The sequence below is a fragment of the Rhipicephalus sanguineus genome, chromosome 2, assembly GCF_013339695.2.
Source record: "Rhipicephalus sanguineus isolate Rsan-2018 chromosome 2, BIME_Rsan_1.4, whole genome shotgun sequence".
Lineage (NCBI taxonomy): Eukaryota > Metazoa > Arthropoda > Arachnida > Ixodida > Ixodidae > Rhipicephalus > Rhipicephalus sanguineus.
The window spans coordinates 89,935,948-89,963,887 of record NC_051177.1 but is presented as its reverse complement, the minus strand read 5'-3'; the positions used below and the strand labels follow the sequence as shown (position 1 = coordinate 89,963,887).

At 47.1% G+C, this 27,940-nt stretch overlaps 1 protein-coding gene across 3 annotated transcripts in view; it reads left to right on the top strand.

The window, feature by feature from the left end:
- The first annotated feature begins 4,037 nt into the window (after positions 1-4,037).
- LOC119383346 (LIM/homeobox protein Lhx4) overlaps positions 4,038-27,940 on the top strand; it is a 134,015-nt gene continuing 110,112 nt past the window's right edge. For all 3 annotated transcript variants that reach the window (XM_037651427.2, XM_037651425.2, XM_049412481.1), the window contains exon 1: positions 4,038-4,443. The gene's annotated coding sequence lies outside the window, so the exon portion shown is untranslated. The remainder of the gene's footprint in view (positions 4,444-27,940) is intronic.

Sequence of the window (27,940 nt, the reverse complement as noted above, 5' to 3'; positions counted from 1 at the left end):
AGCCGGTCACAGGAGTTCACGGACGGGACCACGGTGAGGACTCGGCCTTCTTTCAGTTACGGTACCTTCTCTCAGCAGTCACCGCGAAAAGTAAAAAAAAAAAAAAATGTCACAATTTCGCCGCAAGGGCGAGACAATAAATGCGATAGCAGGAAATTGAAACGTTATACGAAACAAGGCTAGCACGTAACTCCTTTTAGGATTTGTTCTGGCTTAACTCTACAATATGCTGTTTAAGGGAATATGGCCGCTCCAGCGAGCGAAGCCGTTTTCGTGCTGTGTGCCGCATGGATGTGAGGTAAGCGATGACAGCACAGCTCGTACAAAGATATACGAGCCGTCTACTCTGTGTCGAGATCACGCGGGCGACCGCGCCCGTTTGATTTCTCAGTTGCTGCACGAACGACTCAGCCCCCCTCCCCATCCCCACCAGCACCCTTTCGTGCTCCTTCTACCGACAAGACTATGGCCAAACAGAGCCGGCAGCACGTTTAATCTCTGTTTGAGCTTGAGCCACGCCCACCTGCAGCCTTCGCGAGCTTTCACTCGCACATAAAACATAGGACAGTGCGATGTCATCAATTTAGACCTTATACGGAACATGACGGCAACAAAAAAAAAATGCACCTCGAGTATCCATACAATTGCCACAGCAATAAAACAAAAAAGTGCATAGAAGAACAGACTGTTGGGCGAGTTGGTAAGCGGCATTATGTGTCGTCCGTTTCTTCCTTTGTCTACGTTTTTCGCGCAGTTTTCCACATAAAAAACGTGCAGCGACCACTTTATAAGAGGGGCAGCGTTGTCATCGGCTTTGTTGAGTCGATACGGAAAGATGTTCTACTTGATACGCATATCAGTTCCAACTTCCAAGTCGGCATGTATAGATTGCACGCCGGCTATTTCCCATGCGGGTTGTCACCTCTTTTTTTTTAGTCCATGTCTAGGAGCGCCTTTGCAGCCATGACGATGTATCAGCTCACCCGAGTTTTCGTCTTTCTGGATGCTCATTGCAAGTACACTGGGGGCTTGGAGATAAATATGGCGTCGCCTCTCGCATTATACGTGACCGCGTGCCGGTGGGACGCGGTTACTATGGTCTTGCGTGCATGGCATCTCGGTGTCAGGGTGAAAAGCCAAAATACGCGAAAGGAAACCTCTTTCCAGTCGATATTTTCTTCCTTTTCCAGGCCACCTTTAGCTAGATAGATAGATAGATAGATAGATAGATAGATAGATAGATAGATAGATAGATAGATAGATAGATAGATAGATAGATAGATAGATAGATAGATAGATAGATAGATAGATAGATAGATAGATAGATAGATAGATAGATAGATAGATAGATAGATAGATAGATAGATAGATAGATAGATAGATAGATAGATAGATAGATAGATAGATAGATAGATAGATAGATAGATAGATAGATAGATAGATAGATAGATAGATAGATAGATAGATAGATAGATAGATAGATAGATACTGCACCAAGTGCCGGAGCAGCAAAGCGCTAACGACAAAAGTCCGTAGATCGCATACGCATGCACAGACACATCCACACGAAAAGAGAGGGACGGAGCAAGTATATACAAGAACGACAAAAGCAGATATCGGTAGTGCGAACGTAGAAGAAATTAAAGATGGCCATGAACTAGGTTATACAAATAATTTATCAATTCACTGCGAAGATCTCGCAGAGCCTTGAAAGTCAATGTATGTTTGTTCGGGCACGACAGTGGTCCATCGACGATCTGCACATTGAACAAACGTCAGTGCATGTAAACTGCTAAGACGACTGCGAAACGCCTATGTCTTCTTGTAATGTGGAATCTCAAGGATACAGTGCCACTGCAACCTTGAGCGATGCTATACGAGAATGTAGATAAAGTCGTTTTCTCTACGCGACGCAATAAGTAAGGCGTATATAGGCAACTTCAAGGCGAGAGTGGTGCAAGAGAGCGTCTAGTGTCCGGTGTATCATGATATTTATATTAACGTGTAGGTGGGTGTCAATGCTGTAATGAAAGGTGAATATGTTTGACCATCAGAGCTTGTCCTTCGGCATAATTTAATTCGCAGGACTCAGAAGAGGTTTTTGATTCACGATTAGATCGCATGTATATGCCGTTTAATATGGAGTTCCAAATTCTTATTCTGTTGATATTGTTCGTGAAACAAAGTTAATTGAAAGAATTGGATCAGCTGTGCGGCGCCAGTGATCGTTTAACCACATGTCAGTCTAGGGCATAACCAGGGCGTCCTCGTGATGAACCAACATTGTCATTTTCATTTGGAAATGATCCTTCCATACCCTTAACACGCGCCCGCTTTCATTCAGCATCTTGACAACAAAGACAAACACTCCTTCAAATGACACTTTGGAGCACTCCGACAATGACGTAAGCGCTCCCAAACAGGTGCTCCGACATCCTCCTCGCTTGCTGCGCTCGCAAGGATAAATCTTGCTTTATAACACCACTAAGTACGGCAAAACCTCGCCCAATTCAAGTGAATAGTGTAGCGCATAAAGACAAAAATTGCATGAGAGAGTAAGATTTAGAAATTGAAAGGTGGGATTGCGAGCCCTACACTGAGTGTGCGATAGGTGCTAGGAATATACGTATAAAAGAGAGAGAGAGAGAAAGACCACGTGCGTGCAGTCTTTGATATTCGAAGCTCAATATCATACTTTTAAGTACCATAATCCTTGGCGCAGGTTTTATGCTCCTATGAACTGAACGAAATTCGTAACCTTTTCCTGTGACGGCTTGTGACGTTGGGGTTCTAATATGACATATTCTGACAAAGGTTTCTTCTACATCAAAAAATTTCGACCTGTGATGCGTATAAACACCAGACGAGATTACAAGTAGCATAAAAGGAAAAATAAGGACTCGCTGAACTACTAATATGCTAGTTTGTTTCTTCGTTTTTTTTTTTTTTTTATTGGCCATGACCGGGTCACCCAACAATTCTTGGTTTTCAGCGAAAAATAGAAGTAGTCTATGATGCCTCTACATATATGAAGAATGGACTGTAAAAAAATATTTCAGTGCAAAACAAGCCCTAGAAGTCGCCGGCTATAAACCCTCTCCCAGCGCCGGCGACCGCCATTTTGCCATGGCGTCCGTGACGTCATGTGCGGCATGGAGCGGAGCCGTCGTCTTCTACCAAAGTTTCAGCTTCTAAAAATGGTTCAGTTTCCGTAACAGACTGTAGAAAGCTAAAATATCTCGATTTCCTGCGCAGCTGACCACGGAGCAATATCGTTCGCCGGAATGTACACCCTCGTACAGCAAGATGCTCGTTACGTCACGGCTCGAGTGTGCGTCAATGTTGCCCGACTCTCAGGCCGCTCGCGTGTTCATAAAATATTCAATTATAAATTCAGTGTCCGAAATTCTGCTATTGCTACAAGGAGCAACCAAGGATTGCGTGTTTTATATAGCAGCAGCCTTCATTATTAAAAGAAGGAAAAAATGCATACGCCAGCTCGTAGTATCCAGCACACATTTATAAAACAATTTATTCGGCGCTGAACTTACAAATGGAAGGCAAAAGTTTCCCAAAATTCACAATTTTTTCCTTTCTTTTTTTCATCTCTCCTCTGTTGTCTTTAAAACAACTATTTCCCCACCACTGTGCGTAGTAGCAGAGCATTGAAGGACTCTGGTAGTAACAAACCGGTTACTAGTACAGGTTGACTTCCGTGCCTTTCCATTTCGTCTTTCTTTCTCTCTCTTACGCTACCAACAAGAGGGCGGCAATTCTTCCCGTTTAAGACCCTCCACCTCAGGGGTTTTCCTCGGAACTGATTAGCCAAACTCATTACTCTTCGCGAATTTCGTCAACACACATTCTACAGCTACACGCCCTTATTCGAAACGCTTCCGATATTGCGAACTGCTCGCGCGGAGTTACCCGTTGCGCCGACAGATGTCCCTAGGACTGCACAAGCGGCGCAAGTAACGTCACGCGTATGACATCACCGGGAGGCGGCCGCTAGGAGGAGTGGCGCGCGGCCCGCGCGGCTCTCCATCGGAACGATCGTACGCACCGCGCAGAGCGGTCATTGCCGAAGTTGGCTGGCACTTGCCCGGTACGCGGATGTGGAGCGCGCGTAGCGGTCGGCACCTTTGAAGCCCTTCTCTTGACAGCGCCGACGGGCGACTTGACTGCGCCGGCGTAACGCCGCCGCGTGTGTTGACGGGGCCATTAGCGGTCAGTGTTTTTGACGTAAGATTACCGTCGAGCGGCAGCGATGCCTTGAGTGTATGAGTGTCGAATATCGGAACACCTGTCTCCATCCGCTGGATGCTTTTTGGTGAGCACGCTGGGAGACTTGACTGTGAGGACGGTCGGCGAAACGTGCGTCGTTACGGAGAAAGAGTCGGCGATCGGCGAGCACTCCCAGCTACTCGGAACTCCCTGTGGTCGGTAAGTAGTGCCACACTGCATATCCGCTACATTCCTAGTTATTATTGTTTATATTCTTCCTGTGTTTCGTTTTCGCAGCAACTTTGCGCGTTTCGCATGCTTTCAATACATCGTGGTTTTCGTGCGCGCGCCCTATAAGCTGAGGCTACGCACGTAGCGCAACTGCGCCTTCGGCCTGAAATCGCCACATTTCTCAGAGGTCTATCTGCATGACTGCGATTGCACCGTGCATGCACTTTTCACGCAGCGGAGGATAAAAATTTATTCTCTTTTATTTATTCTAGTACGTCGTTTTCGCTAAAGCTCATTAAACGTTATTCACTGTTTCTTCTAGTCTTGTAGATGTTTCATATAAAAAGCCCCGGCACGGAATTTTGGCTTAAGTTTCGGAAGTTGCGGTTAGATTAGCGCTAGTGACCTGATAAGAATAATCAGGTTAAAGCTGAGTATTTCGAAGGTAGAAGCAAGACGTCATCAACGTTGTCGATTAGGCCTCAAACGAAAAGCCTTGGCGCAATAATATGTCCTTACCACGTGCCTTTTATGCATCGGACGGTTGACCTGTCGCTGAAAATGAATGGCGTTGCCCGTGTTGCCTGTTTCGTTTAGCGGGCGTCTGCAGGCAGACCAGCGTATCGTAGATCGATGTATGATCTATGCTTGCGGTTACTGCGCATGGCGTTTCTAATTGAGGCTTCATTCCTTTCTTTCTTGCTTTCTTTCATTGTTTCTTTCTTTCTTCCCACGCGCGTGCAGTCGCACTCGTTTATGTACTGGCTCACTTCATGCGTTCCCACGTGAAACTGCTCATCACAGGGTCACGCTGTGTCGCCTCCCTTCGCACACACAAGTGAGGCGACGGAAAATTAATTGGTCAACGGCGCCGCAGTTTCATTAGCGCAAACATAGCCTGTGCTTTCATCCGTAACAGCTCGTGCTCCTGTGTACTATATGCGGTTGGCAGTTCATATTCCGCGTTACATTCTCTTGATATACCCTGTACCGCTTACCTGATAATATTACTCCATGAACATGACTAAACGTGCCGATCCTCGACGCCGTCGAAATAATAATAATAATAAAAAAGAAAATTATGTGGTTACGCAGAGGTCACATATTCGTCATTCCTGCAGCGTGAACGATATAGTGTAACACTCTATATATAGATAAAAACGGAAAATCGAAGGTAAACGCAGCGTTTGCACGATGCTACTTACTTTACAGCTTGTTGCGCCGGCAACCTGTACAAGCAAATCAGCGTCAAGTAACTGCAGCAGGGATGATGAATACTTTGCCGTTGCTACCTTGACGTGGTATCCCACGTTTCACCCAAAGCGTCAGAGCGAGAGAGAACAGGGCGATGCACTAGACGCAGCGGATAAGCCATAAACCTCGTGCTGTGGGGTTTCTCGCGCAGTTTAGAGACTGTGGTGCGTCATTCTCCCTTCTCCGCCGCTACATCCTGTCGTTCATGCTGTCTCGTTCTGCCCCATTCAACACACTTGTTTGGAAAACAAAAACAAAAAGGAAAAGAAAGCAATGAACTAAAGAATTGAAAAGGGCGCGTTCATCTCCTTTCGCGCTAGTGGCCGTCTTCTCGGACCATCCTTCGCGCTCGGCCGTGTATGCACGGGCAATGCATCTCTCTGTTTACGCCTGTCCGGCGTACCCACTATCCTTCCTCTTCTTCATCACCTCCAGGTGTTTGTCGTTACGGAAGGAGCGCTCGCTTCAATTGCGCGCGGCGCGAGTGTAAATAGAGAGAGAGAAGAGGACGACCGAAGAGGGAGCCTAGACAGATGATGGGCGAGGAGGAAGAGGCGCCCTTCGTTCACTTTCTTCTTCTTTTCATCTTCCTCCCCGCCTGGGCGTGAGAGCAAACGGGCGCCAGGCGCGGAAGTGTGGGGAAGAGAGATCTCATAGACCGCTCGCTTCCCGTGTCGCCGCGGACACGCCTTCGCTCAAAAGGAGCAATCAGTCCGCCCGCCCGGTGCCTTCTGTCGTGATTGGGAAGATACAAAGCAGAGAGAGAGGGCGAAAAAACACGAAGAGAAGGAGGGGAGCTCGATTCAAGTGCGGGAGAGACCGGCAGGACTCGAAAGCGTGGGAAAGAAGGAAAAATCTGCGCGGTATGATTTCTCTAAGGGTGTCTTCTTTAAGTTGTCAGAGTAACGTTACTGCCGTAAGAAGAGACAATAGAGTCTTTTAGCAAGTTACGGAAGTATACGGTACGCAAATACGGTAAGGCAGTACGGTACCGCACCTCCTTTCCCGGTCGTTGAGCGGCCAAAGCACAGCCAGCGGGAAAGGAGAAGCGCTACCGTACGGCCTTAACGTATTTGCGTACCGTATTTCCGTAGCTTGCTAAAAGACTCTAATAATAACTGTCGGGGTTTAACGTCGCAAAACTACGATATAATTATGAGGTACGCCGTAGTGGAGGGTTCCGGAAATTTCGACCGCCTGAGGTTCTTTAACCTGCACCTAAATCTAAGTACACGGGCCTCAAGCATTTTTGCCTCCAGCGAAAATGCAGCCGCAGCAGCCGGGATTCGATTTCGCGACCTTTGGGTCAGTAGTCGAGCACCATAACTACTAGACCCCCGTGGCGGGTCGTTGCAAGAAGAGAGAGGGAAGAGGAAAGCAGGGAGGTTAACCAGACGCTAGTATCAGGTATGCTGCCCTGCACTGGGGTGGGGAAACAGCTGTCGTAAGAAAATCTTTCTAGATAAAAAAGCAGTCGTAAGAAAATCGGGGCATTTATAGGCTGGTAATCTTGGCGAGTCGGTTATACGGTGTTGCAACGCGTTTATTTTCGAATTGTTAGCGCATAGCAACAGGCTGCGTGGTTGGTCAGTGATGCGCAGTTTCAAGCTTGTTTCCTGATTAGCCCAAAACTTCCAGGTTCCTAACTTCCGATTTACGCGAATGCCGCCAAGAATTCGACGTTACGGTGCGGTGCGGACACAATGCAGCAAGCTATGCGCTCTGGTGGAGTGCCTATCCGTAAGAATAGAACGATTTAAAACGTGAAAATATTACCGAATTCAGAGTCAGAAGCAACAACGTGTACGAGAGTGACATATCAGCGTAAATCCAAACAATAGAGACGTTCGAGGGAAGATGGAGACCTGAAATGATAAAATATCATTGAACGGGAAACGTGGCTGTAGTCTGGATGTTTCGGACAGTGGACTTGTCTTCGTCAGGACCCGGTGGTGACGAAGACGAAGTCCACTTGTTGTAGCGTTGGACACAGCAGCACTCCATGTTCAACATCTATTTTGAGGTATCTATGTAAAGGATGTCAAGTAAAATGTTGCTGCTGTGTTACAGCGTGAAATATAATATAAAATGTAATATGTAAATGCAGTCAGACTTTAGACTAAAATAAATGGGAAGATTGATGGATGAACTCCTTCGAGCTAAAAGATAGAAACTCCTTCTAGCTAAAAGGTAGAGAGAGAGCGAACGATGCATAAGATCATTGAAAAACGGAATCAGTGAAGCATTGAATAAAAAACAATACAAAGAAACACCTCAAAAAACCATGTGAGTCTTCGTGTAGAAAGATGGACATCAGGGCACGTGGACGTTAACTCTCGTTTACCTCTTACTTTTCAAGCTCTCTCATTGTAACAGGACTGAACATGGCGCCTCACACAAAATTTGATGGCTTTTGGCTGGTATGACTAATATTATTTAGTCCGCAAACAAGGTACGTATTTCGATAAGTGGCACCCACAAATTAGCTCTAATTGTGCTGCCCTTTTCGAGAACAACATTATCGAAATCAGCACCCTTGTTAACAATGAAAACTATACTTATGGGCAGAACGTTCGAACAGCGCACGTAATGAAAGAAATATGTAAATTGATTAATCGTTAATTAGGCCCTAGACATAGGTATCCATCTTACGCTCTTCGTCAGCTTTAATGACCGCTTGACACATGCAAAAGCGATGCGGTGTTGTGTTTCGATTCATAGGAAAGCAATATTGGCCCGGGAGTACACTGACCCAAGCGTTGCCATTATGCACAGTGCGTCTGTTATATATATTTTTTTCAATTAACAGCCGCTTTCATTGTGATGCGCCTGCGTCGTGCCAATTATTGCTCTTGATTTTCCGCGTGTAAATGACGGCCGCTTCGCAACGCGACAAACTGCGTAGTCATCGTAAGTACAGGTATAAGCTTATTACAGCGTCCGTTCACACGATCCAATCGTATCCTGTGGGAAATTAACTTCTAACGAAACGTCATTACAGCTCGCATATCGTCGTTGTGCGCTGAGATTCAATTTGGCGCAGCACACCGCCTGGCGCAATATTAATCATCTCAAAAAAGTGCCAAATAATATATTTGGCAAGCGACCTCATCGTTATCTGCGCGCCGTTTCCCCGCTCGTATTCTTTTACCATCATTATGTATTTATTATTGCCTGCATGACGCATAGTGTGACACGACATTTATTAATAGGCTCACGTTTGTTGAGTATAGCTTAAATGGTATGTAAATTTTGCCTTCGATGGTTGAAGTCATTGATCTACGCATATAGAGTGCAAGAAAATTCAAGTGGATTCTGGAAGCAATAAAACCAGACATCGCGGCATCAAATTAACGCGATAGACAGTACATTATATTCTCTTTCATCACTATATAGGCAATTGCCTGGTCATTTAAAGCACAGATTGTTGACAGCGGTCTCTTTCTTCTCCAGAGGGAACGGAATTGCAAGGGAAATTGTCTCTGAGCGTATATGCTGGAAATCGAATATTAGTGTCTCAGGGAGCAAGGGGTCAGGGACAAAAAAACAAAAAAAAACAACGAGAAACGTCGCAGGGTTTTTGCCTATTTGATGAAAGGAAAACGTGCGAAACATGGACATGGCCGCGCAATTTGGTTTGCCTCGCTTCTTGATTTATACGATCGCCGCACACACAATGTGTCTTTTCTTTCTTCTTCCTCGTCCTGTCTTTTTTTTTTTCGCACTTTTTTTCGACCTCGCAAATAATAAAACTCGTATGTTTCAACGAGCGACAAACGGTGTCGCGATGGAAAAAGAATGGGAGACAGGAAAAATGAATAACGAAGAGCGTCGCACTTCCCCGCAAATTCGTAGTCACACAAACCGGCGACCTCGTCACCACGGCCCTCCTTTTTTTTTTTTTTTTTTGTGCTACGACGCCGCGCCGTCCGAGAGCGGGGCGACGCGCAATCTGGACTGGGTACGAGCGCGAGCGCGCGTCAAGTGAAGAGCGGCGCGCGATGGGCCGCGCTAGATTGGAATCGTGGCACGGAAGATGAGAAGAACGGTGCAAGTATGAGCAGAGAGACGAAAAGGGGAGAGGCTAGCCAGGAAACCGTGGAAGGAAAGAGGGGGGACGCATAGCTCGTCAAAAAAGAAGGAAAAGTAATAGAAAATTTACAAAAACGGAAAGAGACGAAATCAAGGCAGGTTTGGCGCGGGCGCGCGCGCGATGGAGCCAGGAAAGGGAGGGGGGGGGTGCTTCTGTCAGGGCCGAACGAAGCCCGGTTATATAGCGTGGTCGGGCCAAGCGGCGTCGCCGCCGACGCTGCCGCGCCGAGGAAATTGCATCAATCTCATCTCTGTCTCCCGCTGCAGCGTGCGTGCGTGCGTGCGTGCGTCGGTTCTCTCGGCGAGGCGGCGACGGAGCCTGCAGCGTTCTCCGCTCGTTCCCGGCGCGACTCGAGCGGGTGCGTAAACGGCAGCCGCACCTTTAGTGGCATGCGGTATGCGCCGCAGTTTTATAACAAACTTGTACACGAACAAACGCCGCAAGCGATCTAAACGCGTTCTCGCGAGCTCTAACTGGCACGCTGTAGAGCTACGGCACTTGTCGAGCCGTTTATATAGTGTAAGATCATTGCTTGTTGCCCAGTAGCGACGCACGAAGCAGGTATACTTCTCTTTATTCATCGCGGCAGTGCATCTACACGCGATGCGAAGGAAATGAGGTGGCGATTCATTCGGCGGCCATCGCTGCTCGGGCTGTACGTCAATTTCGCGACATTCGGCGTCGGTGATGACTAATAATACCACGCGTCGCATTTTCTATTTCGGGCACTGTTTTCAACAAGACGTCGCTTCGCTTTTAATCCGGATGGGGTGGGACGTAACCTTAGAAGCGTACGCATTTTGTAACGGTGCATGTATACGTAAGTCAGCGATATTTTCATGTTATACGTGCAACACATCGGTCTAATAAATAATCCAATTCGTGAATATCTTTGCGCAGCGACACGCTAGACGCAAATGGGCTGTTCGAGTTTTAATGAGACCACGTAGGATACTTTACTCACAAGCTCGCCAGCTCGCGACACACTTTTGAACAAAGGAAAAAAAAAACCGTTTCTGTAAGTTCAACATCCACGAGAAATCGTCGCAGACAAAAAACATCTTTCGGAAGTTATTTGTCGATGCGCTGTTGACTCAGTTATCTCTTGAAAATGGAAAGACGCGCAAATATTGGTCGAGATAGAATTGTTGCGAAGTATATATAGGGCAGTCTCAGAAACATGACGATAACTGAGGAGGAAAGAGCACACAGGCTTGCTGATTCTTCTATATACGAGGGTTGCGAACCCGTGACGTAACGTCAACACCGGACAAAGGAAAAAACACAGAGCTCGTAGTAAGGCGTTTATTGTATTGCGCGATCGTGAAAGAGCAGATGCTATTAAGTATACCATCGACAGGTCAAGTGTTTTACGAAGGGATAACCTTTGATGTTACTAGCGTAAATAAGACGTCTCCATTGAGAATAAATTTTTTTATGCTTCTATACTGCCAGGAAACTGTTTGTTTTAGTAGTTGATACTTATTTAGCTGTTTTGTCTCTGAATACGAATTATAGAGTTCACAAGGAGAGGAGTCACTGACACAAAAGCAATATTTAGAATTTGGGCATGCTATTAGCAATAAATTATGACGCGATCATGCCATCCATTTCAGCGTATGCACATCGGAGTCCCATAACAGAACCTAGTCAAACTGCTTTATACAACGCTGCTTTATACAAGACGTCGTCTATTATGTGCTGCTCCACCGCGGTTTTACTGGTTTTATTCATCCCGCGCATGCGCTGCAGGATTAGCGGCGGATGGTCGACTTCATCGCTTCTCTGTTACCATTTGCGAAACCTTTGTAAAACTCGTACTGTTCACAGCATTCGCGAGACATGGCACAGATTGCGAGGCTTCGCTAATGTTCTGCCAAAAGATTAATTGAAACCCTTAAGAGCGCCCGGTGATGGGCCTGGGAGCTAATCATACGCCGCCTATCGAAATTTCGCAACGGTATATCGTTCGCGGGCTATTGGCTTTCCAATCGTAATTTGTACGGGATGTTAATGGCAGTGCCCATATTTTGTAAAGCCATTGCCACACATTTAACTGCAACTGGCGTGCTTACGCAATATAGGTTCGTATAATCTCAAATTGCCGTTCCATGCGCACATGACGAACGCTTTTTTACGGGCCCGCAAATTGTCTTTATTAATCTACGGTAGGAAGCACGTCAGACCTCCGAACCTGAGACCTGCTCATTATGCTCACCTTTCATATATTTTTTTTTGGTTTCAGACAAAACTAATTAAGCTAAAATTTCAATCAAGAGATAACAACGCATAACACGCGTAAGCTTACATGGCCGGCACAACCGCTGACTAATTATGATAGAGCGCGTCGGCGTGTAATCGTTGCATACGACCATCGCTGCATAGCCGGCTTGACTTTTCTCCGATGAAGACTTGACCTTTTTACTTCCCGTGTCCTGCGCGTAATTGGCTGACGCATCCATCATGTGGAGTCATCTCACCTCCGGTAACTTCAGCATCGGGCGTTAACATGTGAATGGCTTCGGTCGTGCCAGCAGCAGGTGCTAAACAACGAAAGGTCCATGGCCGTGGTAATGACTTGCGTCATGTGTTACAATGATTGTCCACCACCTAATCATTATTTCCCTGCGTCGTTCTTTCTCTATTCAAGAATAATGTAATCATTATGAAGAACAACGAGCTCCAACTCTAGGATAGTCTGCAACAGCAGAGGGCATCGAGTATCATGTAATAAAGTATCATCGCAACTTAGACGCTACAGCGTTAGTTTCATATTCGCTATAGGGTCATGCTTCTCCATGACCAGAACCCTGTGGCTTGTCGGGAGTGCGCTGCAGTTATAGTACGGAGCGAACTTGAACCGCCTCCACTCGGTAACGTTCGATGGCATGCTAGCTGGTGACGCATAACTTCGTATGAATAACAGCATGAACACGAGACACGAAGGCCAGGAAGAACACCGGGACAGAGCGCTGACTTCAACTAACATTTTATTTTGGTTCAGCTTGCATATTTGTTGTGGGAAACCCCATGGATATCAACGGGATATCAGCAAAAAGCCATTCGGTATTTTATCGGTATGCCACTCGGCATTTTATCCGCAACACCACTAGGTACCTCTCATGCGCTTCGCATGAAGAAAGAAAGAAAGAAAGAAAGAAAGAAAGAAAGAAAGAAAGAAAGAAAGAAAGAAAGAAAGAAAGAAAGAAAGAAAGAAAGAAAGAAAGAAAGAAAGAAAGCGTAGGGCTCGAGGAAAATCGGGGGAGACGACACCACGCCGTGAAGCAGCATCCTGCTCTCTTATACTTACATTGGGCGTTGCCCCACCACCCTCCCTCAAAAGGCGCGCGCGCCAGGGTCTGTCCTCGCGTACGGATACGCAAGAAACTTACTGTGCTCAGAAACGTGCTGGGTGCTCGCTATATATCCTTCATATACACACAAGAAGCGAGGAGCCCGCCGCGGTTTGACGGGCGTGATTGGCAGCCAACGTGCGCTGCCGCCACGATGGAAACCTGCGCCCTGGGCCGCCGCACGGGCAAGGCTTTTCGGGAGGGGAGGCCGCCTTCTTTTAAAATTTTTATTCGGTTCCTTCGGGGCGGAGATGTAGCTGGCTGGTCTCTCTTGACAGGCCGCGCTAATCTGCCGTCTCGGTGTGGACTACGGCGTTCCCCGGGACGCGTGAGAAACGTGGGGCGTTTAGGATCGTGCCTGGTCAACCCTATGTGTATGCCTGCGCTCCTTGCACGGCCTGCCACCCAGATGCGCAGCGCCGCTGCAGCCGCTTAGCCTTTCTCATCAGCTCTGGGTGCACGCGCCCGCCTTTGGACCGCACGAATGAGCAGCTGTAGGACGTGATCGCTACTCACACCCCCCCCCCTCCTTTTTCCCGCGTGAACGGTTTAGCCCTGTGGCACCGAGAAACTTGAAGCGGAGGATCACGGCTGAGTAGACCCCGGCCCTGCTGATGATCGTCTGACAAGGCGTGGCGTGGCGCCCGTAACGTTGCCTGACGCGTTGCTTTGTCAGCTCCCAGTTTCTTCTTTTATTCGGCGCCGAGAATTCGCTAGTTGATGGTGGAAGGCAAGCATCGTCCTCGTGTTTTACCATCTGTTGCTGCTAGCTTGATAAAGTTAAACGCTAATACAACAGGATAAAGCAACGTGAGCAAATGTTGGCATCGCTTCCTTCATTGAAGCGCACACTAGGTCAAGTCCGATACCAAGTACATAGGATCCCTCTCGGTCAAGTTTCAACTTGGCGCTGTTGACCAGTCACCAACAATCTGATTGAAAGGCAGAAGTTTGCGAAGATAAGTGACGCGAGTCAAGCGAATATACAAATACAGTTAATACATATGTATCTAAGTCTTCGACAGACTAATATTGATCCTGACTATAGTCGACAGTGATTCGAAAGCGAACGCGCATATTCTTCCTTTCGAGTAGAATACATCTTTCTGGCAGATACAATTAGTCATTGAAGTCCTGGCAAGGTTCCTATATAATATGCCTTTGCTACATGATTTATCATTACTCTTCATCTCCGTCTCCATTTACTCCCTCTAGTGCGAAAGAGATGAATACGGGGCGCGAATCAGAAACTCATGCTCTTCTTGCGCGCGCGCTCTTCTATACATTGGCTTTTCTTTTCTCTTGCTTCTCCAGGTTTGTCCATGCTCCATATGTTCACAGAGTAAAGAGGGTTTATTGTCGTACTTCGGGCGCGGTCCATGCTTATGAGAAATCGTTGGAGGTTCTCAACGGTCGGTAGCCCGTGACCGGACAAAAGAGATGAAGAGGCGGGTCAATCTTACGAGCGGGGCGAGAACCGCGTGTGAGGCCTAGCCCCTCGCAGTGTCTCAGCTGTCTTTTCCGACACGTTAGCCGAGTGAGCGGCCGCGTTTCCCAACCATGACGAGCGCACAAGGGCAGAGATTGTTCACCCCTCCCAATTTTCTTTTCTTCGTTCGCACCGGGATAAGTCAGCCGTCAAGGGTGATTTTTCTTTATTTTATCAGTTTGGTCAATGATTAGCCCCATCTGGTATAATACGGCGCACAACACGGGCATCGGCTGCCGCTCACCAGAGGAGGCAGCAGGAGCAGAAGCGCCAACCGCCATAATTCTCGTCACATAATGCCTCTCGCTGTTTGCCCGACGCAAATGGTTCCTCCCGGTGTTTATTTTGCGCCGGCGTTACCGTGGTAACGAAGTGGCTCAAGCCTCCGGACAGCGCGCGAAGCACGAAGCCATCACGGGGCGATTGCTGTTCACTACAACGGGCGGGAGAAAGCCGCTCTACCACCGATTCTTCTATCCCTCTATGGGTTTTGCAGCTGTAATGTGATATGGCCCTCTCGTTTCTTTCTTTATTATTTACTTTATTAAAGATTGCCAAAGGCAAAAGGCGTGTGTCACACAAGGAAGGAGGGAAAATGATGCGGAAGGAAAACTACTGAAAGCTTTTTTTTTTAAGCCTTGAGGGTAGACATGGGGTATGGATGGTGTATCTAGTATACAAACCCGTACCTTGAAGTTTTCTTTATTGAACAATAAATGCAACGATTCTTCAACGCAGCGAAGATGTTCACTGTTGCGTGCGGAGTTCTTCGTGCGTGTCAGACCGCTGTATCGAAGGGCTGATTCATTAAGATGCGTTTGTCCGTCTGTCAACCAAGTAATGCTTATAAGTGTACATGCTGCGAAGGTCGCCTAACTGTACGTTCGGTCGTTCGCTTTATTTTTCGCGACTTTTCTTTTTCGTTGTAGCAGGTTTTGTCCCTAATTTCGACCCTGTGCGAGAATCGTCGAATTTTTGTCCACCGATGAAAACGGGCTGCTGGCCGCCGCGAAGCCGCGTCACAATCAGAAAAAAAAAAAAAAAAAATTCCTGCCACAAGGTTTGAAGAAAGCACAAAAAAGACCAAACATAATCGTAAACAGAAGCAACCTTGCTGCGCGGGCTGGTGCCTGTGACCACTGATGTGACCTCTGAAACGACGACGTTGACGACGAGACTTCTGGAGGAGGACACGAGAACGCGACATTGTTGCGGGAAGAGGACTCCCCCGCCAAGCGAAAAAAAAGCCCCGAGTGTCGCGCGTTAGAGAAGGAAGAAGAAGAGCAGAAGAAGGAAGGGCGGCGCGCTTGCAAAGTCCATTCACTTATCTCCCCGGGGCCGCTTCGCCACCGACAAAGGGGGTCAGTTAGCGAGTCTCCCAACCGCGATAAATCGGCGACGCGCCACTTCTTCCATCCCTCGGACTCTGTCGCAGCGGGGCATGTCGCGTCCTGCGGCTCTCGTGCTTGCGGCTTCCCTGCCAGTTGGCTCTTGTAGCCCTCCTATCTTCCTTTCCTTTATTATTTCTCGATTCGCGATCTTTTCTTTTTTGTTACTCTTTCTTTCACATTCTGAACGCGACGTCGTCTCCGTTCTTCGGTTCTCGCGCTTCTGTGCGAGAATTTTTCTTATTCTTTTTTCTTGCTTCTTTCTGGGAGCCGCTATATCTCGGCCCTTTTTCTCCTTCCTACGGAGTGGAACATGCGTTATGGTTGCCATTCTTTTCTACATATGTGTCCGTTCTGTTTCTTTTTTATCTTCCATGCGTTGTCGGCTAGCGTCCGGGTCGCCATCTTCCAGAACGCCGAGGCCGTTCCCTCTTATGACCGCGCACATGTGCGCACTTGACACCCGGCCATTGTCTACGGTCGTCAAGCCAAGCGCCCCTCTGAGAGTCCCCTCCTCTCCCCCTCCGGGGACCTCGGGCTGCCGTTCTGCAGCTTCCGTCCTCGTCTCTTGGCCTGCCACTGTCGCTCAGACGACGACTGAGCAACTGTGTTCTTTACAGCCTCCATTCACCCGCCAGTCTCGTTTCTTCTTTTTTTTTCTCTCTTCTCTTTTGTCTGTTCGTTAGGCCGAAAAGAAAATCTCGTCCGTGAACCCCTCCTTTTTATCCGCTCACTTATCTGGCCGTTTGTGGCGCACCGACCGAGAAAAAAAAGGGGGGGGGGTGAGCGTCGTTGATGGGGGGCAGCGTGTTCTGGTGAGGCCATCTCGCTCTCACCGCTAGGTCGACCAGAAAAGCTAAACGTTTTGCGCTTGTAAGCGGCCCCTGTGCGCGTTTATTCCCTGCTCCTTTCTCTAAATGCAGTACATGCGTGCTGCCTCTCTTATCTTGAGCAGTCCTTGAACAGACCGCTGAACCTAAAGTAAGCAAAAGCGCCCTTTGTACCTAGATTTAAGTTCACTTCAAAGAACACCGGATGGTCACAATTAACCCCAGATGCACCCCATGTACGGCATGTTTCATATTCTCACATTAGAACCACGCAGTTCAGCTCTCATTTTTAATCTGAAGCACGGAACAAGCCGCAGTTTCGCCGACATGTTATAAAGCGACATATTGGCAATTTCGCCGAACGGATGCTGCTGTCACGTTTCTCTCTGCCCTGTCATAAGTATTGTAATTTTCTCTCGGTGCTACGGCCTAGCGTTTGAAAACAGCTTGGTGGCCAATGTATGGTAACACCGAGGTACTTGACGAAAACGAAAGTCGGAGCCACTTTAGAAAGCAGGCTTACGGAATTTTAAAATGTTGCCACTTGCCTGTTCATATCATGCTTACAAGAACTGAGATCTGGGCGAGTTTGTAAACTTAAAGTGAGCGCTCGTCTCGTGTATCGTTTGTTGCTTGTGTCTTGGTCTTGTGCGCTACCTGCTCACGTGTGTTTATATCAGTACGTATTGACTAATACATTGTGGCCGTGAACACGAAAGGAGTCGATTTATGCCAGCGGCTCCGCTCACCCATATCAATTCGACCGTGTTTGTGTGTAGCGTTTATTTTGCGGGGGGGGGGGGGGGGATTGCACGATTGAAATTGTCCTTTGGATTGACAGAACCAGACCCGACGTCTCCCGAGAAGGCGACCCGAACCGACCTTATTACGTTCACGTAACACGTAAACGTTGCTAAGCTCAGCTGCCTCGAAAAATAATACTCTTGGTTTCACGATGCAAAGCTCATCCGTACACTTTCTCTCAAAACACCAGGGTCCACATTTACAGAAGCATATCACGCCAGCATTGCTCCTAAGAAAAACGTTGAGCCAATCCTGATGCTGGACATATAATTAGCGAAGGCTGCTGGCCAATGCCAAACGACACTTACGAACGGAGAGCTTTGTAAATGCAGGCCCTGAACACGTTTGTTTTGTTGGAGCGCAGATTCTGTCACATATCCAGGGCTTAAATCAATAAAAAAGGAAAGTGAACGAAGCACCGTCTCTGAATTACAGGTCAGGAGTATACACGTATTTTGAATCGACCTCGTACTGGGAAAAACGCCTGTAAATAGCTCATTTAACAGTGCTTCAGAGGAGGGCATTTTCCTCGATATCTTCACAGTATCTTCACAGCGTCGTATAGAGTTTAGAAAACTTTCCTAGAGACGTACTGTCATGAACGCGCGCAATCCAATTGCGCACAGTGAAGTCGAATTCGCAGCTTTGCGCTGATTAAAAATATAAATGCGCGAAAGAAGTGACGACATCTCTTTTTAAAGTAGCGGGTTTCAGGACTGTAAATTTTGAGAATTAAATATAGCTGCATACAGAGATTAAAAATTAAAAGTAATCACACGAAAAATATATATATATGAATGAATGAATGTGGTGAAAGAGTACGTCACTGAACATTTCCGGGGGAAATTTTATTTTCCTGTTAAAGCTGAGCATCCGGGTGCCCGAAAGAAACGAAAAAAAAAGCTATACATTATTACTGCAGCTGTAAAGCACTGACACATATTATAAATTGACGTGACAAGGGACAGTGTACCGCCAGGAGGTAGTATTCAGCATACAGCGTACAAAAATGTATAAATTTAAAGACAAAAATTGCGAACGCAGCGTCTCATCATCGTAATCAATCAATCAGTCATCATAATAATCAGTAGCTTCTTTCAGCCGGCCTCTAAGGCCTGCAAATGCCCGAATTTAATCTCATAGAATAGCAATTTCCCTGCCGTCTTCGACTGAACTTCATTTCCCCTAGCAAACGTTGTGAAACAACAACGGATTCGTAATATCTACCATAAAGGGTGTTTCAGCTAACTTGAGCCAGGTATACTATTTAATTTCGCGCAATCTAAAGAAAAGCTGGAAAGAAATTAAGCGGGGTAGCTATGTTAGCTTACATGAAATAGTCCAACCTTGCTGAACAAACATTACAACTTTTATATTGAATATTTTTCGTTAGAGTTTTTATTTTAAAGGCTAATTAAGCAATACAGCTTAACTACCCTGCTTATTGGATTGGCAGTTATCTTAGCGTGGATGAAATATTCCGATGTTTCAGAACAAGTGCTACAACGTCTGCATCAAAGATATTACGCTAGAGTTACTAATTAAAAAGTTAACTAAGGAATATTTGTTAATTACCCAGCTTGGTGGATTGGAAAAAAACTTCACGTGCTGCGTACGGCTTGGAACAATACTGGGACAATTCGGCACGCGTAGCGCATACGTTTGGCTTTGTAACACTAAGCACAAGTTAGCCGAAACACCCTGTAGGATACCGGGTACATGCGGGTACATATAGGGTACATATCGGGTACCCTGTTTGTTCTGTAGTCCATGCCACTGCCTTCCCGGTGCTTAACGATGCGCTGGTTATCTATAGCGCCGCCGCTCTAATATAAAGAAGGCAAAATGAAATGCGAACAAACGTTAGCGCTAAAGCATGCAGATCAAAGCAATAATTTTCAATTACAGAAAGCGTAACCAGCCAACAGAAGCGGTCGCGATGGCTCGCGATTTTCGCAGCAAGTACGCGCTAGTTTCTTCTCTTTTTTTTTTTTTTTTTTTTACGTGACTATACAAGACAATACCTCAGAAGGTAATGGCCCTCTTCCTCGCGTGTGTAACTTCTGTATAACACTCAGCGCAGGTTCATGTTGGTTCATGTTCCTATCGAAAGCAAGAAAATAGATGAGAAGGGAGCTTTAAAAATAGGCGGTGACACTCACTGAAAATAAAGCCTCGTCAAGCGGATTTCGCCGTCTTCTTCCCTTCCCGCGGCGTAGAGTGCTACCGGACTCGCAACCAGGCAGGAACTTACGTTCCTTCGAACCGAAGTACCATATAGCTGCAGTGCCTTCTTTTATTTTTATTTTTTGTGTATGTGTGTGTTCTAGATTTTGCAGCACGATTTTAAAGCGACTTAAGTTTAAACCAAGGACAACTGGGGGAGTGAGGTGAGAGAAGAAAACAGATATGAAAAAAAAAAAAATGAACGGCTGAGCGCCGTAGAAAAGAACAGAGGGAAATTGAGAAAGAAAAGACGCAATAGAATGCAGGTTTCGGTAGCTGCAGCTGCCGACAGACTGCGATTGAGAGCAGGAAGCGACGCCAAGGGGTTTCTTCTTAATGGCAAAGTTAACCGGAGCGCTTTCTTCAAGTGCCGCGAGCACTTCGTGGGAGCCCCTCTAAAGACTGCTATAAATCAGCGACGTCGACGAGCGGACCTGTATTTAGCGCGAAAGGCGCGGGACGAAATGGGACCTCTCGTGAGCGCTCGAATATATGCACGTGCTAGGCTTGGTGTGGCAGCTTCGTCGCTACAATGACATATTTGGGTGACATATTTCTGCTTAAGTATACGCCTTTGTATATTAAGTGAGCTCATGATTTCACTTCAAGAAATATAAGTCATCACTTGCTTGAATTTTCTTTTTTTTTGCTGCAATAGCTGTCAACGACAGGAGCATTCAACATTTCCTGACCTGATTGAATACTTTGCCCCCTCTCCGAGAAATGACATTGATTGATTGATTGATTGATTGATTGATTGATTGATTGATTGATTGATTGATTGATTGATTGATTGATTGATTGATTGATTCGAACTTCTCAGTGTAAGTCTTCGGCAAAACTGAGCTACATGATCATTGTTCTACCGAAGGCCAACGTTGTGGATATCTTTCCCTTCGTTACGAACAAGCTCCAGCGATTCGTACCGTATTTTATACAGGAGTGAGAATTTCTGCGTGGCGCATGATTTAATTATAATGGGCACGAAAGCAAAGACAAGAAAAGAAAACAAGGCCTCGGCAATCTTTAAAATGTATACGTTAGGAAATACTGAAAAAAAATTATATACTCAAGCTTTCTGCGGTGAGCTGAAGCCATGGCTAAACCTAACGAATGAGTTCAGTTTTTATATTAATTAGGCAGTCATTAAACTATCGTAGATCTTCGCGTCGCCGCTCGACTCTAAGGGAAACACAAGAAAGGAAACAGAATAGCCTGCCACGGTTATGGCGCTCGGCTGCTGACCCGAAGGTCGCGGGTCAGCAGCCTAAGGTCGAATGTTTGAGGTCCGTGTACTTAGAATTAGGTGCACTTCAAAGAACCCAAGGTGGTCAAATTTTCAGAGCCCTCCACTACGGCGTCCCTCCTAATCATATCGTGGTTCTTAGACGTTAAACCCCAGATATTATTATTATTATTATTATTATTATTATTATTATTATTATTATTATTATTATTATTATTATTATTATTATTATTATTATTATTATTACTATTATTAAGAAACACAATATCCACATTGTTTGAAGATTGTCAATTATATCAAGCATATTTTTTCTCAGAAGCTATTATCAATATTTCTTATCTGACGAGAGCATTGGAGTGCAACACCAATCTCGAGTTTCGAAGTCGTCACTCTAGTGATCAAATAGTTCTTCGGGTAAAGCCTTGCTGAAAAATATCGAACATTTGCTGCTTCAAAGCTCCCGAGAGCCTGAGGTTCAGGGATACTCATTCTCATTAGGCTCTAAGCACCAGGCATTGTATACAGGACAAAACATGTTTTCACCGGCAGAATGGTTTCAAAACCTTTTTTTTACGCACATTTAGGGCTCCATGGTCGAACTATAGCACTAAACTATCTCTTTAGTATTGCTTCAAACGTCTGCTGTGGCACATAACTTGAGGTAGCAAGGCTCCACTCTTCACACGCTGCCCGCACCAGAACAATAGGGCTGGACGACGAACTCTCGATCGTCGCTTCCTGTTTCTGCCTTTCTTATTCTTTTATTTCTTTTCTCAGAACAAATCTATCCCGAAAGTTTGATGGCGCGCGTACACAGGACGAACCACTTCGAAAGAAGCAATTGCGGACCCCTTCAGCCTACAGAATTTTTTTTTTCCGTCTTCGGAAGTTTACATCTTCATCGGTATGTTTATTTCTTAGCGTTTTCCCTCTTTCTTTCTTTTTCCATGTGCCGTTATTCCTTTTGCGAACGTCATTTCGACGGTACATATTTACGATTCATGCCGGCGGCGCGCGGATAATTCCACGCCTGGAAAAGCATTTTCGCACGTCGAAGCAATACCGCGCTGATTCGGCAATCTATGCTAGCCGGAGAGATACGAGGTGGGGGATGGTCGTGTATCAAGCGGCTTGTGTGTCTAGCACACGGCGCTGTCACCGCGTGAAATAGAATGAAGATAGGATAAAGAAGATACACATGCAGTGAGGAATGATTCAGATATATTGCCCCTGATTAGAAAATGGCTCTTCGGATAAACCTTTTTCTTTTTGCAAACGGATCGGATGATTAATGTGTTGACATTCACATTCGGTGTTTACATTCTGTTCTCAATCTCGTGCGCGTACATCTGCACCTTCACCCCCTCTCCTGAAGAACAAATAAGCACGTTTCTGTGGGGAAGTATATCACTGCTGTAATACTAGTGTTATACTCGTTTGGCTTAATGCGTTCTTGCTCGGCGCGAGTGTTTTTTGCATGTCTCAACGGAGATCCCCTGAACAACAAAAGAGAATATCGCGAGCACAAGATTTCTTGGGTTAGTGATAATAAGAATAATTGCTGGAGTTTAACGTCCCAAAACCACGATTTGATTATGAGAGGCGCCGTAGTGGAGGGCTCTTGAAATTTGGACCATCTGGAGTTCTTTAACGTGCACCTAAACACGGGCCTCAAGCATTTTCGCCTTCATCGAAAATGCGGCCGCAGCGGCCGGGATTCGACCCCGCGACCTGCGGGTCAGCAGTCGAGCACCATAACCACTAGACTACCGTGGCGGGTGTTTTTCTTGGGTTAGTGGTTATGTATTATTTTTACGCGCCTATGCTGATAATGAAAATAGCCGAACCAATGGCTTTTTCGCGCATGGCTCATATAGAAAACGCAAAATTTTTATCTTTGGCGGGCAGCAAAGTGCAAGCGAAGATCGGCCTAACGCAATCAGCCGAACGAAATTGTGAACGTAACCGTGAAACCTTTCATTGAGACGACTTATGACTTGCGACATTAAAATTGCACGCCATGCTGATCAGCCTTAACGTTTCACACTTCTCATCCCTTTCTTCGCGCCAAATCTCACTCCCGTCCCTTTCAGAGCCTGCCCAAGAGAACGTCTTTAAATGCGCACTTATTTATTTATTTATTTATTTATTTATTTATTTATTTATTTATTTATTTATTTATTTATTTATTTATTTATTTATTTGATTTGCATACATATAGGTACGCAGAGATACAGAGAAAAGAGGGAGATAGCAGGCTGGCCACTGCCATAGGAATGGGACATAACGCACACTCTCACTTAATTGTTTCCTCATTGGACATTACTGCTTGGCGAAGTAGAAGGATCACAATAATTCCTAGTTCCTCGCCCACTACACACTGTCACTTAGTGCCGTTATCGCCATCGGGACAGCTAACGCGGTTGTGCGGGGCACTTGATTTCTTTTAGCTCTATGTTTAGAAAGAATAAATTCGCGCGAGCAGCAAGTAAGCCTATAGTGTGGGGACAAACGCCTTCGATACATCATATAATGTTAACCCAAGGCAGACTCAGCTCATCACGGCTGTGTGTGACAGACCTCGCAACCACGTCGTGAAGCGGTGTTGTGTTGTGGCCGCGGCACTTCCTCGGCGCTTCCTCGCCGCGGAGCTACCCGCGCCCACGCTTCTGTGCCTCAATGGAAGAGAGAAGGAAGGAAGCGCACACCACGGCTGTGTATACCACTCGGTACTATGGAAGCACTCGCTCGCTCCAACTACACAGTGTCAATACTCCATAGTCGTCGTCGCCGCTTTGCCGCGTACAGTGACCCCATCGGCGCGGCCGGCTAAATGACGCGGGAGGCGGCTGTGAACGCACGCTGGCATCGCCTCGCTCGATCTCTCATCGAGGAAGGCCGCGGATGTAGGAGATGGGCGAAGCTGCAGAAGCACCACCACCGGTGGTATAGTACGACGTGGCACTGCGCCGTGTGCGACGGGCCCCTCCTTCCCCACCGGGCCGGCACCGTCCAAATATTGACGCGCCCTCGGCTCGTCTGTGCAGCGCGATGGGGGAGTGTGCGCGCCGCTGCTTGCTGCAAGGGCGGCCGGGATGAATGGGTCGCCGCGCCGCCGGTGCGAATCTGGCGGGCCTGTTCTGCCCACTTACTCGGGCAAACAGAAGGCGCGCCGACGCTGCTCGTCCTGTACGTCCTCCCCGCCCACATATCGTACGCGCGCGTAGAGTATGCGCGTAATTCCTGGCACTCTGCGGGCTGTCTTGAACGCAGCTTCGCGTGTGAGCTATAGCCGTGAACGTCCTGTCTCTATATTCATACAAAAAGCACCAAAGAGCTCACGAGAAGAGAAAGGAAGACCGGACGAGCGTTGTCTTCAAACCTCGCGTTCACAGCCAATTGGGTCTGCGCCACGCGTCTTATTTCAATGCGTCACTCTCTGTAGACCTCTTTCGTCCGAATCGCCACAAATCGCCACGGTTATCGACCTCCCGAAGTTCTATGTGGACGACGCCGTGTATATGCTGTCAGAGAACTTATCAAAAGTATCGTACGACCTTGGCGCTATCGATCTACCACGTATACATGTTACAAGGCTCTTTTTGTCTCGCGAGCTCTTGCTTAAATTATGGCAAACTGAAAACTTACTCGACCGGCGCGCTAATCGAACCCATTCATAGCAATAGAACCTAAGTTAAAGAAGTTTTATTCTGAATCAGTCGTTATAATTACGGTGATAGGTATCATGATTGACAAATGCCTGAATGCTCGTCAACGGAGAAACGACTCTGATGAAATAGCAAGGTTAATGAATAATGCTAGCCTGCAGCTGATGTTGACACCTAGCCATTCAAATGTTCGCTGTCAGTTCATTTTCTAAAGAATGAGGACCGGAAAATTAGTTAGCATTAGCTCTTATGTAATTTTTTGAAGGATCGGACTTCCGATTCGTCAAGGGTGTTTCCCTCGTCATGATTTTGCGCTTAGATAGAGTGAATTTTTCCCCGCATGTTTCTGAGTGCTCCCACGTGTTGAACTGTCTTCCTGGAGATTTGCGTTTATGAGAGGTCTGGTTTTGTAAATGAACATGTTGTAGCTAGCAGCGCTGTGCGGTGTCCCTATGTACCTTCTCGTGTCCGTGTGTCGTTTCGCGCTACATCGAAGCTGTTTCGATGCGGAAACGTGCCTCCGTTGAAACGGAATGGTCAACACCGCATAGACGATCGCATCTTTGAAAACATCTTCCTTGTTAATGTCGATACTTTACTATTATTATTTTTTACCTCTGAGTAAAGATCGCTAAAATATGACTCCTCCGTCACTGGAATATCTGGGCCACGTGTGCCGCCAGCTGCTTTCCCCGTTTCACCGTTATTCGTTATCTCTCGTTATATTTCCCGCTTGTCAGACAAGAGACCTAAAAGGGATTTTCCAAGAGTGCGCTTCGCATTAGCAGGGCTTGGAGTGACGCTTCGTTGCTTACCGCCGCGCGTTTGTTCGAAACGAGAAAGACAAACACAACGAAACGAAGGAGCATACAGGGGCGCACGGGTGGGGAAATCGCCCACGACGCTGGCAAAGCACGCTCTGCTCGAGCGTGGCTGACACTGATGGCGGAGGGCGTGGAGCTCGAGTGACGTCGAGTGGAGACCGCTCGAAGCTTGGCCCGAGCAGCAAATTGGGTCCCATACATGTAGGACCCATAAGACGCCAGACAGCTGTTGACTGAAGCCAGCACGGCCGCGTCGCGTCGTTCCATTATTAGCGTCGAGGTTCTCTCTCCCCGGCAAACACTCGTTCTCCTTTGCTTCGGCGCCAATCTCGTGTGAAGTGCATTTTGCAGCGTAGACGAGAACGTGGGAGCGTCGCGCGGACGTAATTATGTTTCTGTCGAGTTCAAATTGGACGCGCTTGTGTGAGATAGGTGTGCGTTGTTCGCGAACCGGAACCGGGTTATAAGTTATGAGGCGTTCGCAAAGGGCCATTGGGAAAACCGTGAGAAGCGTGTACCAGTTGTTTTTCGGTGTTTTGTACGCGTTGAGCAATCACGGAGAGCTATTAGAAAACACGGGCTGTGTTTGATGATTCTATATTAGCCCGGTTCACATGTCCCGTCAGAAACAGCTCGCTTACTTCTAACGACGTGTGATTGCACGGAGAGCAGTAAATACGTTGTTTTCTGATTAATGTTCTACACAAGCGTCCACCCTGGGTCGAATAATAGCTAACAATTATTCATAATTCTTAAGTGAGCGCTTTTTCGTCTAACTCGCAAACTCCTTGATTGTGTGTATTTCTGAGCACTGCCACCACGAGCTTTATATTACCTGATGCATAAACTAGATAAAATCGTGAATGAGACGCCGCGAAAAAGTAAATGTGCCAACAAGCAATCATAGTATGCCTCACTGCACGGCAAACGCAATAAACAGAGATGTCGCCCCGCCCCTCTCTCACTTCCCCCCTCCCTCCCTCCCAAGAAAAAAAAATCTCTTAGTCCACCCTTCCTCACCTTCTATAGTATTGCGTGGAGTGCCATCATTACGTCGAATCGACGAATGTATTGTCAACACGGACGATGCGTCATAGCTCGTTATCCGCCATTGTGTGTCGAGTGCCCGCTCCCTCTGCGGGGCAAGGAGTTCGCCGCGCAACCCGTACACGCAGACGCCTTGGGACTTCGCGTTATACCGACGAGCTTAGCGTACCCTCCACGCGTAATTCGAGTGCGTGCGCGCCGAAAAAGGGCCCGTTCTTGCGGCAAACCACACTCGACATCGAAGCAGCACCAGTGCGCGCAGCCGCTTTTCCTGAATCAAAAACGACCGGGCAATCAGCCGTGGTCGTCGACTCGTGTCCCGCACCCCTGTCGTTCCCACACCTAATGAAAGAACAAGGAGTACCTTCATACGAGCCGACTTGAACTAAAGAACGCATGTATTTTAATAAAGCCCGGCTATAGGGCTGGGGTATATAGTGTGGATGCCTGGCACTCGTCCCCACACTGAGCGCTTATATCTATGTGTGTTCTCGACGAAGCGAGAGACGGTTGTACGGGGAAGTTTGTTTTCACAGCCGTCTTCGGAGGCTTCCTATCTGAAGGGTCCGGGAAATAAGACGAGCGTGGGGAAAAGAGGGAGCGTATCGGCGGCGATGGCTCTTGAACCAGCCAAAAGTCCCGTCGCAGCTGGCGCCGCATGCCTTCCACGCAGTGGCGTATATGGGCGTGTATACGCTTGTACGTTGCATGGGCCTCGATGCGACAGCCTCTCCAACTCCTCGCGCATCGTTCGCTTCACGATGCTCCACGCATACATAAGCTGAAGGACCGCGCGGAATCTATAGGGACAGCGACACACAATGGAGCGCCGCTGCGGCCTGCTATACGCCGCGCGCCATATGCGTGCCGCGGGGGGACAGCATAGCTTGCATGAGCACTGGCAGCACATGCAGTTACGTCTTCAGGACGGTGTGCACGGTGTCCTAGTAGTCTGGAAGGGATGCCGCGCGGGTTCTATATAGTATGCATCGATATTCAAAGCGTTGTTTGTTACTTCTTAGACTCATATTTTTTCGCATTCGCTGGCCCCGTAACGCGACCATTGTCCTTCGCCTCACACCGTCAGCCGTACGCGTAAATGCAAAAAATAAAATAAAAATAAAATAAAGGCAGGAAGGACAGGAGAAATGGCTGCTTTCTTTGTCAGTGTTCTTATAAAGGAAGCGGTGCACCTGTCTTTCATGTCCATGGTATGCATGGTACTGTTTGTATGATGTATTGATACGATGGACGAGAGGGAAA